Source organism: Solanum stenotomum, chromosome 1, assembly GCF_019186545.1.
Source record: "Solanum stenotomum isolate F172 chromosome 1, ASM1918654v1, whole genome shotgun sequence".
Lineage (NCBI taxonomy): Eukaryota > Viridiplantae > Streptophyta > Magnoliopsida > Solanales > Solanaceae > Solanum > Solanum stenotomum.
Genome location: NC_064282.1, coordinates 87,509,281 through 87,525,050, shown reverse-complemented (window position 1 = coordinate 87,525,050; position 15,770 = coordinate 87,509,281).

The window sequence follows — 15,770 nt, the reverse complement described above, 5'->3', positions numbered from 1 at the left end:
CCTCTCTATCCCTTAGCTTCTCTTCTTCTACCTGCTGCACATAGACCATCAACCTTGAAATGTCCATGTCCCCAATAAGCATTGCTGTCTGACCCTCGTTGCTTGATAGACAGGACAACCAAGTAACAAACAGACTCATCATACTCCTCATGTCCGCAAACATTTCCGGAGCATAGCGAGACAGTTGAGTGAACTTCAACCCATACTCATGCACACTTAGAGAATCTTGCTTAAGTGTTAGAAATTCTCGTACCTTAGCCTCTTTCAATTCTTGGGGTAAGAAACATCCCAAGAAGGCTTCCTCAAAATAGGCCCAGCTCGCAAGTGGTGCATCCTCAGCTCTACCCCCTTTCCACTGATCAAACCAAGTCCTAGAAACATTCTTCATTTGATGAGCAGCTAGTTCAACTTGTTCAGCATCAACAACTTGCATAACTTCAAACACCTTCTTCAGTTCATCAACAAAGTTCTCTAGGTCCTCAGAAGTGCTTGAACTAGTGAAACGTGGAGGATTCATCCTCAAGAACTCACGAATTCTTAAAGTATCATCCTCATTCTGTCTAGTTCCTTTTTGCTGCCCAACCTGATTAGTCACAGCCTGACTTAGCATCCTAATTGCCTCTTTGAACTCAACATTAGTAACTTCCCCTTGAGGTTATACTTCAAGTGCATTAGGTAACTCTTGCTCCTCAACATTATGTCTAGCAGGACGTCCTCTGACAGCTCTTCGTGGAAGCATGATTATCTGAAACACGTGCAGGCACGAATTAGAGGGAAACTTTTTAGAGATAAACTATAACGCACGAAATGAGTGTGAAAATTTTTTGAAGAACTTCCTAAATATTGTAGCCTCCTAATTATAGGTGTGGCGCGCTTCGTAGACATGGCTTCATAGACTCCCTAGGAATCTTGAACTTTGTGCTCTGATACCTAGTTTGTCACGCCCCGAGCCTACAACCTGGGCGTGGCTGGCACTTGAAGACCATTGCTGGCCCCAAGCGAACCCTTGGACTGGCTTACTTAACTCAACGAAAGACAATATGCATATTAATAAAGATCAATAGCACTTAACTGAACTAAATACTAAAATAACTGAGAATGCTTAAAGGTGAAACATTCAACTTGTCCAAAAGTGGCAACCCAAGTCTTAACAATAAAAATGATAATGAAAAGACTCAAAGGACTAACATCTGACTGCCTATGAAGCCTCTAAACAATTGATATGGATGTTGGGACAAATCCCATAACATCCTAATGAACTAACTAGAAAACAAAGAAAATAGATCCTTCGAAATGCAAGGAGGCTCACCGACAGACTCTGAACTGCTCACTGGATCAACGATGCGCTGGAATGTCGATCCTAGTTACCTGTGTCTGCATCATAAGACGATGCAAGCCAACTGGCATGAGTACATTAAATGTACGAGTATGCAAGTTGGAGTGCTAAAATCACATAGGCTTGAAAGGGAATCTTAAAGAAACACTTACCTTGGCTCTTCTCAACTCATAAATACTTAACTGAACTTATTTCAATATAAAGCAGTTTAAGACAAGTTCAATATAAAGAAAAGTTGTTTAAAAACATTGTGTCAACTCTGTGTATATACAAGGATACAACTAAACTATGAAATGTATGTAAAAATACAATAAAGTAATGTATATAAAAATACAACAACTTCTGTTAGAGTTTCTTTAACCGACAACCATCACATAAGAGCTATAGTGATGATACATCGATCTACCTCACGCTGCCAGCGCATCCTATACCCGGCCAAAGGTATAGGACCTGAACTACTAAGTGGATCCACTAGTCTATTGTGAAAAGGATTCATCTAAAAAGTATGACCCTTTTCTACCCATGGTGGCTACACGGTTTATGGGGGCTGTGAGTTTTCTGAACTCTCCTCCATATCGGTGCTCAACACTACTCCCAAAATATACTAGATCTTTATGTTTTAAAAACATACTTCTTCTGTGATTTGAGATTAGTGCTCAAAAACTTAGCTCAAAGGCTATCTTCGAAATCTCAGTTTCCTTCTTGTTTCATTTAGAAAGCTATATCTCATTTCTGAAAACTAGCCCGAAGGCTCTTTGGAAATTTCAGTTTCCGTTCTTATTTAAATGTGAAAACATTTTAACCTATTTGGGAATACATAGTCCCCATGTAATTTTGAATAAATGAACTTCAAACTTTACTTTTTACTCTTTACTCAACTTGAACTTTAAGTCTTAAAACAAAGTTAAAAGCATTTGCAAAAGACCTCTTGAAAAGACTCGAAGAACTTCCTAGACTTAGCTCTTGACTTTCCTTGAATTTGAATTTATGGATTCAAGGTTATGACTCATGTTTCTGGATGATTTCTGGATGTTTAGAAGTCATTTAGAGTAGTTAGGATCAATGGAAAACGTTAATACATTTTAAAAGGACTTAAATGGACTGAAGGACGAAAACTGGGTGAAAAACACCAATCCGGGCGCGTCCTTGGCCCGCCGCGCTAGGCCCCAATTTACTGGGCTCATTTTGGGTGCACTGCAGGCGCGCCACCTCAGCCTCCTGGCGATATTGGGGCACGACGCGCCTGGCTCTCCCCAGGTGCGTCTGACGAGTTTTTCAACTTGCTTTATGATCCTAAATTGCTTTAGATCGATTCTTTTTGTCAATACTTTTTTAGATTCAGATACCCAACGAATGTACACTAGAATCTAATTCGAAACAACTCTTAACAATTGCTAAAACGTCTCAAGAAAACCCATCAATCACATGTAAGTTCAAGAATGAAAACAATTCAAGAACACTACTCAAGAACATCAAATTCTAACTCTTTTAAAATAAAAATCGCTGAATTAATCATGCTTGGTGCATGGGTGAACTAACCTAACGCTATGTGATCTCGCTTACCTTGTAGGGATCACCCCCGACGAATTCCACAAGCCAAACTTCGACGATCTTGAACGTTCTTGTTTTCTCTTCTCCTTTCTCCTCTTTACTCCTTTCTCCAAGCCCTAGCATAAAATCCCAAATTCTAAAACTGACTAAAGCCTGATTTGACCCATATTAAACTCCTAAAAAAGGATTAAAATAATAGGGCAATGAAAAGACTAAAATACCCCTTAAAATTCCGGATTGGACATTTCCTTAATCCAACAACCCTACTTCCAAACGGCATAACTCCCTCATCCGAACTCGGAATCAGGCAAACTTTGTGGTGTTGGAAAGATCATTCCAAGAGCTCTCCAACTATATCTGGAACTACACCTAAATTATCCTGATCTAGGAGTTATGGTCATTTGAAGTTGACCGAAAACTCACTTTAACTAACTAAAAATTTTCCAGATTTCCTTATACTTTCCAAAAATGACCATTTCCAGATTTTTAACTTCTTTCTAGTTCTTTCTCGTTGGGAGATGCTACAGTATGTAGGTCTTTCCTATGCAATTAATACCTATACTATGTCGTTTTGCCCTTATTTTTAAGTCCTATAACTGCCTTTAAATTCCTAAAACTACCCAAGCCCTCTCATTCTCTCAAATCCCCAAATCGCATCTAAGTTCAGCCCCTTCAAATTCTCTCAATCTTCATGGAAGAAAACTAGGGTTCATTCTTCATGTCTCATTTTTCCTCAATTGATTTCGGGCTTTGATCATCAAGGTATATGGGAATTCACCAATGGATTTGATTCATCCATTAGGTCCCAAAAGATCTCCAAGTTTCCAATTCAATTTAATCAAATTTGATTAGGGTTTCATACAATTATCTATGGATCATATTTGTTATGATTCAATTGTTTGATTTAATCTTATTACGTACGATTTGATTCAATTACATGTTTTCCAATTGTTTTTTATATGCACCCATGCATGGTACATGTTTATGATGATAAATTTATGAAGAAAGCTATGAACTTATGAATGATGATTTATGAAAAAAATGTTTTAATAACTAAGGTTGCTTTTGAGATAAGCATTAATGAACTTGTGAATGGTTTTCTCACATACACATGAAATTGTGAATTGTTTTGTCACATCTTAGGATATCATAATGCTTAAAGGTTTTTTCACACATGTATGAATCATGAATTAAGGAGATACTCTAAGATGAATTAAGATTGGATTGGTAACTTGATTGTGCTTTTCAAGTATGATGACATGAATATGTATATGAATATTCCGTTTGAATTTTTACTTAGCACCCAGAGGATATTGAGATGGAGACTCTCTGGTTTGTAGAGGTTGTGTCTCTAGTAGAAATATCCTTGTCCCTAACTACATGCCCTTGTAGGACTTCTGTTAGAAAGGCATAGCTAGTAGATCCACCTAAGCTAGAAGTTTATGTTCCTTACCTTGGTAAGTAGGACATCTATTTTTTGTATGGGTGCAAAAAGTCAAATTCCATGTTATAGATCACAAGGTCTATGTCAGTTAGCGGTAAATACCCACATAAACAAACTATATTTTCTTCAAAGGTTTTATAAAGCTTTCATTACGATTTTAAGTATGCATTGACCAGGTTCATGATTTATGATTCTTTTTTAAAGGTTTTTACTATAGTTTAGTGGTCATGTGTTTCATGTTTTCCTTTATGTCCCCTTATGATCATCTTTCATGCATTTTCCCATACTTGGTATATTCGTTATATTAATGCATATTTGTACCTACATTGTCTCATAATGTAGGGTCTGATGTTTCTCCTCCTCCCGCTTGTGGCTAGTCGATTGATTGGTCATTGAAGACTTGGTGAGTCCTCATGTTCCAAGGACCGTGTCACCTTTACTATGCTTTCTTATGTCTTTAGGTTTTGGATGTTGTACGTGTTGTATGAGTTACATTCCAACCACTCTTCTAAAGATTGACTTGTCAAGAATATGATTAGACTTCCGATCTTATGTCAAACTCTCCTATGATATGAGACTTTCTACTTTCATTCTACTTTTGTCTACTGCATTGGGTTATATGTATGTCAAGTGGTTTGTGTCTCTTGGGGTCTTATACGACATGTCACGTCTAGGGTGTACTTTGGGTCATGACATATTTATTTACTATTACATCCTCTATATTGTTATGTGGATAATTAATTGAGGAATGATCAGAATCATAATTCTACAAATAAAATCAGGTACTTGTCTTACTATTCTTTTCACTACAAGCGGAGAAATAAATTATTGAAGTGCTAGATAATTTTATGTTAGAAAAGTTTGTTGGGTGTATGGTAAACACGTGATTGTATATATAATTTCGCAAATTAAAAATGTTTTTTTGTGATTTAGTTTTCTGGAAAAAAACTTTTTAGTAAACTATGGAAAGTCAAATAACTATCTTTGCTCGGTTACACTTGATTTTCTTTCTTTCTTGGTTATGCATCTATTGCTTTCCTTCAGCCAAGATGTTGGGAAAAGGGATTTTATTATTTGTCGATCTATTGGAGTTGAGATTCTTTATTTGCTATTGTTTATAGCCATGTCGGGTACATTAGATCAATTTTTGAGACATTAGATAATCAACAACCTGAAAGAGACAAGAATTTAGAATTTTTTGTGTATTGATTGAATATGCAGAATACAATTTGTTCCTATATTTATACACAACTAAAGAAAAGAATAGAACCTTCTATTGTAACTACAATTCCAACTGTACAATCTTAATTGGCTTCTCTATAACAAACTTTATTCCCTCTCTATGTATATACATTTCAGCTATATGTAAAATCTTTATTTGTTGGGCCTTTTATCCGAATTGGGCTTCTGGCTGGCCCAGTGTAGGTGTAGCTCTTTAGCCCAGATAACATAACCCTTTTATCATCTTCAGACCAGATAAAAGGGTTAGTCTTCTTCGATGAAACCAAGGCCAAACATAAAGACCTTGTTTGTTTCTGTTTTCTTATTTTCTTTGATGGTGTATCTTTTGCATCAAATATTTCATTCACTCGTACACCATTTGTAATTTCAACATCCCCCCTCAATATGGAGAGGAGCTGAGTGAGACCCATCTTGCGAAGTAAGGAGTGATGTAAAGGGCCAGAGAGAGATTGGTAAAATGATCAGCTAACTAAGCCCTCGATAGAACAAATGAGAGGGATATTAGTTCCGATAGATATTGTTGATGAACAAAATGGTAGTTGAGGTCGACATACTTTGTCCGTTCATGAGAGACTGGGTTACGCGCAATATGGTTGACATTTTGACTATCAGATTTTACTAGTACTGGAAAAGCGGGGGGAACTGATATATCAAAAAGTAATCATACCAGCCAAGTTAACTCGGCAACGAGCTGTCTCATAGAGAGATACTCAGCCTCAACAGAGGAAAGGGAAATAGAAGCTTGCTTCTTGGATTTCTAAGAAATAGGCGAGCCTCCTAGGCTTATGAAGAACCCACTAATAGATCTTCGTGTATCCTTACACGACGCATAGTCAGCATCACAACAAGCCTGAAGGGCAAAAGAAGATGAAGCGAACATGAACAAACCTTGAACATGAGTGCATTTCAAGTAACTCATTACTCGCAGAGCTGCATCATACTGATTAGGGCAAGGTTGCTGCATAAACTGACTAAGAAGCAGAATTGAATGACACAAATCAGGTCTTGTATGCGTCAAATAATTTAGTTTGTGAATGAGATGCATGTATAATGTAGGATCTGACATGATTTCCCCTGAATCTGCAGACAACTTCATAGATGGATCCAAAGGGGAAGAAACTGAATGAAGATGAGAGACATCAAACTTCTGTAGAAGATCTAAGGTATATTTTCGCTGGTTGATGATAATACCTTGTGACTCTCTAAGTATTTCCATGCCTAAAAAATAATGTAGAGGCCCAAGGTCCTTGATTTTAAACTCTAAATGTATAAACAACTTAAGAGCAGCAATTTTGTGCAAATCATTTCCTGTAATAAGTATGTCATCCACATAGACTGCAATGATAGTGATTAAAGAACCTGATTGTTTAAAGAATAAGGAATAATCATTAACAGAGGTAGTAAGACTCTTAAAATTGAGATCTCCTGCAAGCCTGGCATACCTTTTCCTAGAGGCTTGTTTGAGGCCATAAAGAGACTTTATGAGTCTACAAACCAAATTAGGCTGAGGTGGATCTAATCCAATAGGGAACTTCATATAAACCTCCTCTTGTAGATCTCCATGTAAAAAGGCATTATTGACATCAAACTGAGTAATATCCCAACCTTTCTTGGTTGCAATATCCAATAAACACCTAATGGTGGTCATTTTAACCACAAGATAAAAGGTCTCAGCTAAATCTATCCCCTTTTGTTGTATATCACCTCTCACAACCTAGCCTTTAATCTTTCCAAACTACCATCAGCATATTGCTTAACCTTGTAAACCCATTTACAAGGTAAATCTTTCCTACCATAGGGTAAAGAAACCACATCCCAAGTTTTATTGGATTGTAGAGCTTCAAGTTCAGCATCCATGACATTTTTCCAGCCAGGATATGAACAAGCCTGAGCATAGCTGGAAGGTTCAAAAATGTGAGAACAACTTTGAAGAGTTGCTTGATTGGGGGTAGAAAGAGTATGGTCTGAAAAAGAGGGAGGTGTAGTGGTGGAGAAAAAACAAGAGTGGGTTATATCAGTAAGAACAACAGAATTGCAGATGTAATCTTTAAGATGAGAAGGAACTTTTCCAAAAGTAGTTCTAGTGGACCTTCAGAGAGAAGGATCAGGGGTCGAAGAAATAGGTGCTAGAGATGATGAATTGGTAGGCAGAGCAAGTGAGGGAGAAGGAGTATGCAACTTTGTATCCAAAGAAGAAACGGGCGAAAAAGTAGGATCCTGAGGAAAAGATTGAGAGGGTGAAGGATCAAAATTTAAAAAAATTCTGTAAAAATAAGAGAAACAGGCTGATCAGAATCAAAAGGAAATATATGTTCAATGAAATGTACATCTATAGAGGTGAAAATCTGTTTTGTATCCAAATCCAAAAGTTTATACCCTTTTTTGATTGATAGGATATCCTAAAAATACACCACCTTTGGCTCTTGGCTCAAACTTACTTCTCCCATGGCTCAACGTATTAACATAGCATAAACACGCAAAACACCTTAAAATTTTGTATGAAAGAACAGTCCTAAAAACTAATTCATAAGGTGTCTTACCATGTAAAACTTTCGATGGAAACCTATTAATGAGAAAGGTAGCAGTTAAGATGCATTTCCCACAATAAATCACTGGCACCTTTGATTGAAACATGAGTGCCCTATCAGTTTCAAGGAGATGTATGTGTTTCCTCTCGACCACACCATTTTGTTGAGGTGAGGCAACACAAAAAGTCTGGTGAACAATGCCTAGATAATTAAAGAAACTAACACCTGCTACACTTTTCCCTAGCTCAAGGGCATTATCTGATCTAACTATTTTGATTTTTGCATCAAATTGTCTTTGCACCATTACTATGAAAGATTGTAATGATGTGAAGGAATTGCTTTTAGTGGCCAACAGAAAAGAACAAGTAGCCCTGTTATAGTCATCAATTATGGCGAGAAAGTAATTATAATGATTGTAAGTAGAAACTTTGTAAGGGCCCCAAGTATCAACATGACGTAACTCAAATTTTGATTTAGATTTAATATGACTGATTGGGATAGGAAGTCTAGATTGCCTAGCTTTTGGCAAATCTCACAATAACAATCAAGACTAAAAGGAATTGGAATGAATCTGACATTTTTCATTGATGAAAAGGGTAATGCCCAAGTCTAATGTGCCATAGTTTTACATCAGAAATAACACTAGAACAAACAGGAAAGGAAATAGAAAAAGGCTGTGAAGCATAAAAAGAAACACTAGATTCATTTTGGGCTGATTGAGATACAGTTGCCTTAAAACAAGACTTCTGAAGATTGGGTTGAAGAAAGTAGAGGTCCTCCTTAGCTTCACCAAAAACTTGTGGGTTCTTCATAGAAAGGCCCTGAGACACTTATTAGAATTGAAAAGGATTGAAAGGCTGAATTGGCAGCACAACTTATGAATGAATAGTAAGTTATACTTGAAACTAGGAACATACAGGACATTATGCAATGCTAAATCAGAAAATAAAGATACAACACCATTATGAGTAATAATAATAAAATCTGAGTTAGGAATATTGATGTTTAGAGGAACTCTAAGATATGATAAAAATAAGAATGAGGAAGTATCAAAGCACATATGTTCCGAGGCACCTGAATCTATAATCCAAGTTTTGGAATTGAACACAGAAAAATAAGAACCAAAATACTTTATAATTGTACCAACAACTGCATTTGCATTGACTTGTTCTCTTCTATTTTTATTTGAAGTTTTGGTGTTCTCTTCCATTTTCATTTGTGTTAAAGCCTGATTTAAGAAATTGAGTTCCTCCTTGTTAAAATGTTGACAGATAGTATGAGCATTGAGTACTGGCTCTGCCTCCTCCACTGTTGCAGCTGCATTTTCCCTTATTTAACAATGGTTTCCCTTCTCATGTGTAAACTGGAAGTCTTCTGGAAACCCTATCAACCTAAAACAGTTAATCTTCAAATGTCCATTCTTTCCATAGTGTGAACAGTATGCATTATGATCATATTTTTCCTTTTTTCCTTTGAATTTTTGAAATTATTTCTGAGATTTTTGTGGTGTTGGTGAGTTGTTAGGTCTTGTATATGAATTTCCAGACCTGAAATTGTTACTTGTGAATTGTTGAGACTGTCTTCCTCTATATTGATTCATGTTATTTACCATGAAAGATGATGAATCAAAGGACATGAGAGAACTCATGTATGTCTTTTTCTAATTTTCATCTTATAAAAGTAGTGAATATGCAACATTGATATCAAGTAGTGGATTCATCACAAGGATGGTTCCTCTAGCCTGACCATAGCTATTATTAAGACCTATCAGAAATTGAATAAGTTTCTCATCTTCCAGAAATTTTTCCATTTTCTGTTTTTCGTCACACACACATACACAAAAACATTTGATGTTTGAGTTCAAAGAGTTTAGCACATCCCAGAGTCTTTTAAGCTTAGTGAAATAATCTGCAATGTTACTAGTACCTTGAACTAACCTTCTTAGCTCCTTTTGCTGGTGAAATAGTTTGGCACCATTGGACTGCCCAAATGGATGCTCCAAGCTAATCCAATGTTCCCTAGCAGATCTAGAATAGATCACACTATCAGTAATTTCTCTGGAAAGGGAGTTGAGCAACCGTGAAGTGACCATATCATTGCATCTACTCCAGGTTGCAAATCTGGTGACCCAGCAGCAGCTGAACCTAACTTGTTCTTTGCTGAAAGAGCAATGAGAACAAATCCCTTCCATGCTTGGTATTCTTTCCCTTCAAAGGTGTTATTGATGAGGTTCATACCAGGAGCATCTGAATGAGTGAGAAAATAAGGGTGATTAGAATCAATCCCCGGAGTAATAGTACCATTACCACCCAAAGTAGTACCACTATTATCATGGCATGTTCTAGAATTCTCGACAGACTTGGTCATTGTTATTGAAGAGGGTGATAGATTGAAGAAGATGAGAAAGATACTTTATGATTAAGAGTGCTCTGATACCATGAACGAAACAAGAATTTAGAATTTTTTTTTGTATTGATTGAATATGCATAATACAATTTGTTCCTATATTTATACACAACTATAGAAAAGAATAGAACCTTCTATTGTAACTACCATTCAGTTGTACAATCTTAATTGACTTTTATATAACAAACTTTATTCCCTCTCTACATATATACAATTGAGCTATATATAAAATCTTTATTTGTTGGGCCTTTTAGACGAATTGGACTTCTGGATGGCCCAGTGCAAGAGTAGCTCTTTAGCCCAGACAACATAACCCTTTTATCATCTTCAGACCATATAAAAGGGTTAGTCTTCTTCGATGAAACCAAGGCCAAATATGAAGACCTTGTTTGTTTCTATTATCTTCTTTCCTTTGATGGTGTATCTTTTGCGTCAAATATTTCATTCACTCGTACACCATTTGTAATTCAAACACAACCACCAGCTTTCTTCATTCTCAAAGCAAGCAATTTTTCTGCAAAATCAGTTTGGATCGTCTTCTTCTTTGGTGAAAATCAATAATTTTTTGGTTGTTGCAAATCTGCTAACGGGGAGGATCTATTTTACTCCCTTAATTTTATAGATCTTCTTCTCCTTCTTTATTTTTTTTTGCCTTTTTCTCTCTTTTCACTAAACTGTTCTTGTTGGAAAGTCCACTCCAAACCAGATCCATAGCAAATCTGGCCAGTAAAGACTATATACCAGCAAATTTCAACGACACAGGCAAGCGACTTCAACGACATCCAGTAATTTTTGGTGACTTTCAGCAAGCTCCGTCGACTTCCAGGAAGTATTAACTCATCCGACGAAACCTTACAGTACTACCAGTTTCAGGTGAGATCTCATAATTTTTGGCGTGAGTCATATCTAGAGAACCAAATCCATTCTTTCTTCTCCACAAAAGTTCCTTCGATCATTTCTTCAAGTTTCAGGTTCTATCATCCCAAATTAATTTCCTGATTTGCTTCAGGTTGCCTATAGTTTTTTATTTTTAGATTTGTTTCCAAATCTATATGCAGAGTTTGAGTTATATTTTAGATCTAGTTTTTGATATATCTTTCTTGTCTAATTATTGATCTTTTGTGATTAGTATTCTATTGCATATCTCTTTCTCTAATTCACTTTTCTCCCGGTCTAACTCTACCCTCTATTTTTTTTATCTATAGTGACATTATTCCACAGTTCTTGTGGTTTCTCTTGTGTTAGTATATTGAGTGTACACATGTTAACGATTTGGTTGCTTTTATTCATCTATTCATTGATAAACACTCCTCTTGATTCAGTGGTTTTAGTAGATTCCTATTTCATTTATATATTGTTTAGTTTATGTCATGACATAGACCGTCGTGAGTGTAACAAACAACCAACCCAAAAATTACCCTACACACCATTTTCTAAACCAAGTCAACAAGCAAATATTAAGAAACAATCATGAAAACAACCAACGAATTGAGTCCCCATAAACTCAATCGATAAATAAAACATCAGCGAAAATAAAACTACAAGAAACTGAAGGTTGTGGTACCAAAACTCAAAATAAGTCTAGAATGGGGATGAAACCCCAAAAGCTTAAAAAACATGACCTAATAGTCTAATGTGTATGCCCAAAAATGTGGGCAGTAAAATGTAGAAAAACTCATGACAACCTAAAAAAGTAGTTCACCCTTTGATTTGAAGTCAAGCATTCCTTATGTGAGGTCTCGTATTAGCCATAGGAAGATGCCCTATACTCAACAATAATAGAGCAGGTGCAGTATCAGTACACTATGGTTGTGTACTTATATAGGATCACATAGAAAGTTCAAATCATGAATGTTAATAGAAAACTACAACATAGTAAACACAAGAAATTGCATATACCATAATCATGAATACATAAAATCTGAGTCACAATACCATCAAGCAACCAATACCTTGAACATGTCCCACATGATTACAATTGCAAGGACCCGCTCCTTTCATGGAACCACAAATACACATACTTTGTCCTCTCAAGGAATCTATGCACAAATTATTAGTGTACCATTGTGGTAAACGAGCTAACCAAAGTTAGTGGCCATACCAAGTGCGGTACCCAAGCCAAACATTAGTATTAATGTACTGGCTTGGTACATAAGCCAACCATAAATCATGCACAATCATAATCATAATGAACAATAACACTTGAAACCATAAATAACATAAACAAGTTCATTGTATGAGCTTATCAAATGTCATTCCACATTCTTTCTTATGTTTTCCCAACATGAATTATACATGTGATACTATAAAGTTATAGACATGCATACATAACAAAAATCATACAACCATCACCTACCTCGAATCAAGCCCCTTAAAAAGTCTAAGGAACCCAAGTTTTCCCTTTTTGAAGTACCTTGCTTTTTCTTGGTCTAAAATAATAATTAAATACAATCAATTAATCAAAATGGCCTATTTATATCCTGATCATATAAAAAATCCTAGACCTAGGCCAATTCATGATCATTCCACCCAAATAAGGGTTTTTCTACCATTAACTCAAGTCAAAACCCTTTCTCAATAGTAATATCCTATATTCTAAGGTTTAAGAATCAATTTATTAGATAGAAGAGTAATGAACTTACATTTACTGATGAATTTTGTGGAAAATGAAGTAGGAACTGCCCTAATTCATCCCTCTCAACCTTTAGAACATTTATGCATAAAGTAGGAAATTTTAGGACTTTTTCTGTATAAAATCCTGACCTACCCCGCTATAGCGACCCTATCATTGTCGTCAGCCCGCTATAGTGCCTGCAAACTCTCGTTATAGCGGTTTGAAGCCCGCTATACCAGATTGCATGAACTTTACAGGCTTGGAAATCTCTGAAAGTCTAATTTTTCACAAGATAGCTCTTCCCTTAACATCCCAAACTATCCCCTTCACGCTAAATTTGATTCCCGTAAGATTGGGTTCCTTAATGTCTTGGATACTAGAAAATATAAACAAAAACTAGACATATTAACCCTCATATTCTCGGATGACCCTAGACCTTATAAGTCTCAGATTCCATCTGAGATTGGCATAGCCTAACATATTTTAAGCCACTACCCAAAACATTTTTTTGGCTTGATTTATTTCACTATTGGCCTACTCATAACGATTGAGAGATGTTGTTACATTCATATTTTCCTAGTAGCTTTGGTGAGTGATGGTAGACTAGGGTCATGTCAATGGTTGAGGTCAGGACTGAGAAGAAGTAGCAGTAAGGGGTTGTGAGTTCTCCTAAGTGGAAGTATGGTCATGTAACATCAAATCGTTGATAAGAAGTCTATTGAGCTAGTAAAGATTTCCAAGAAAAAGACGATAAATATAACTTACATCTAGGAGACAAGATTTGTAGGTACCGAAGCATGAGAGTGGTGGATGTTAGGAGGATCAATGATAGGATAATGATGATTAAGCTACTCGTTGGTGGGATTAATTTGAATTGCATTAGTTTAATGCACCACAAATGGGCCTAGATGAGGAGGCTAAAAAGCTCTTTTTGGAGGATTTAGACGAGGTAAGCGTACCAAATAGCAAAAAGATTTTCATTGGTGGAGTACAATGATTCCACTGTACAAAAATAAGGTTGATATCTAACATTGTAACAATTATAGGGGTATCAAATTGCTAAGCCACACTTTGAAGGTTTGGGAGAGAGTGGTAGAGATGAGGGTGAGATGAGAGGTGTCCATTTCGAGAATCAATTTGGATTCATATTGGGTATATTGACTATTAATGTCATTCATCTTGTGCAGAGACTAGTGGAGAAATATAGGGAAAGGAAAAAGTAGCTACATATGGTGTTCATTGACCTTGAAAAGGTCTATGACAAAATCATGAAAGATGTCCTTTGGATATGTTTAGAAGGTAAATGTGTCCCAATGGTTTATATGATGGTGATAAAATACATGTATGATGGAGCCAAAATTTGGGTTAGAATGGTGGGGGAGACTTGAAGCACTTTCCAGTTGAGATGGGGCTACATCAGGGATCAACTCTTAGCCCTTTCATATTTGCCTTAGTGATGGATGAATTGACGCAGTCTATTCAGAAGGAGGTTCCATGGTGTAAGTTATTTGCAGACGACATAGAACTAATTGATAGACACAAGACATAGTTAATGCAGGTTGGAGGTAAGTCCAAACTATAAAGGGTTCAGGTTGAACATGACCAAAATGGAATATTTGGAGTGCAAATGCAGGGTTGCATTGGACGAAGCAGATGTAGAAGTAAGGCTTAGCACACAGATTATTCCCAACAAAAAAAAAGGTTTAAATATCTTGGGTCAATAATCCAGAGTAGTGGGGACACCATTGATGATGTCACATATTGCATTGGGGCGGCATAGATGAAATGGAGGATTGTCGCTATAGTCTTATGTGATAATAAGGTACCACATAAACTTAAAAGTAAGTTCTAGAAAGTGGTGGTTAGATCGTCCTTGTTGTATGGTGTGGAGTATTGGCCTTTTAAGAAGTCACGTGTTCAAAAGATGTATGTTGTGGAGATGAGAATTTTGATGGATATGTGGGCAAAATAGGAGTGATAAGATTAGGAATGTTCAAAATATGTATGTTGTGGAGATGAGAATTTTGATGGATGTGTGGGCAAAATAGGAGTGATAAGATTAGGAATAAGGTTATCTGGGAGGAGGTGAGAGTGTCTTCTGTGGCACAGATAAGATGATGGGAGCGAGACTCATATGGTATGAGCATCTGCAGAGGAGGTGCACTGACATCTCACTAAAGATCTGTGTGAGGTTGGTTGTAGGAGGTACGCATAGGGGTAGAGGTACGCCAAAAAAGTATTGGGAAGAGTTGATTAGACAGGTCTTGCCGCAGCTTCAAACAAGATACTAATTGTCAAAAATAACATATAGAAGAGCACATGCATAACATATTTCAAAATAGATGGTTCTCCAAACTTCCACGAGCCATAGAATCGTAAATGATTAGCCTTTCATCGCCTTTCTTGCAATATCCTACTAACATAACCAAATTCTAATGGTGGAGATTGGGAAGAGATTTTACTTTTTTATGTCACATGAAATGACATGTAAATGGATATGCATAAAAAAATTGCATTATTTAACTTACAAAGTCCATAAAATTAAGACAGTAACTAGAAAAAGTAGAATTCAAGCCACTTTCTAAGTCCTGTAGTACATGTGTACTCAAAATCTTAACTGCAACGGCAAACCCCATGTTGGTTTTCACT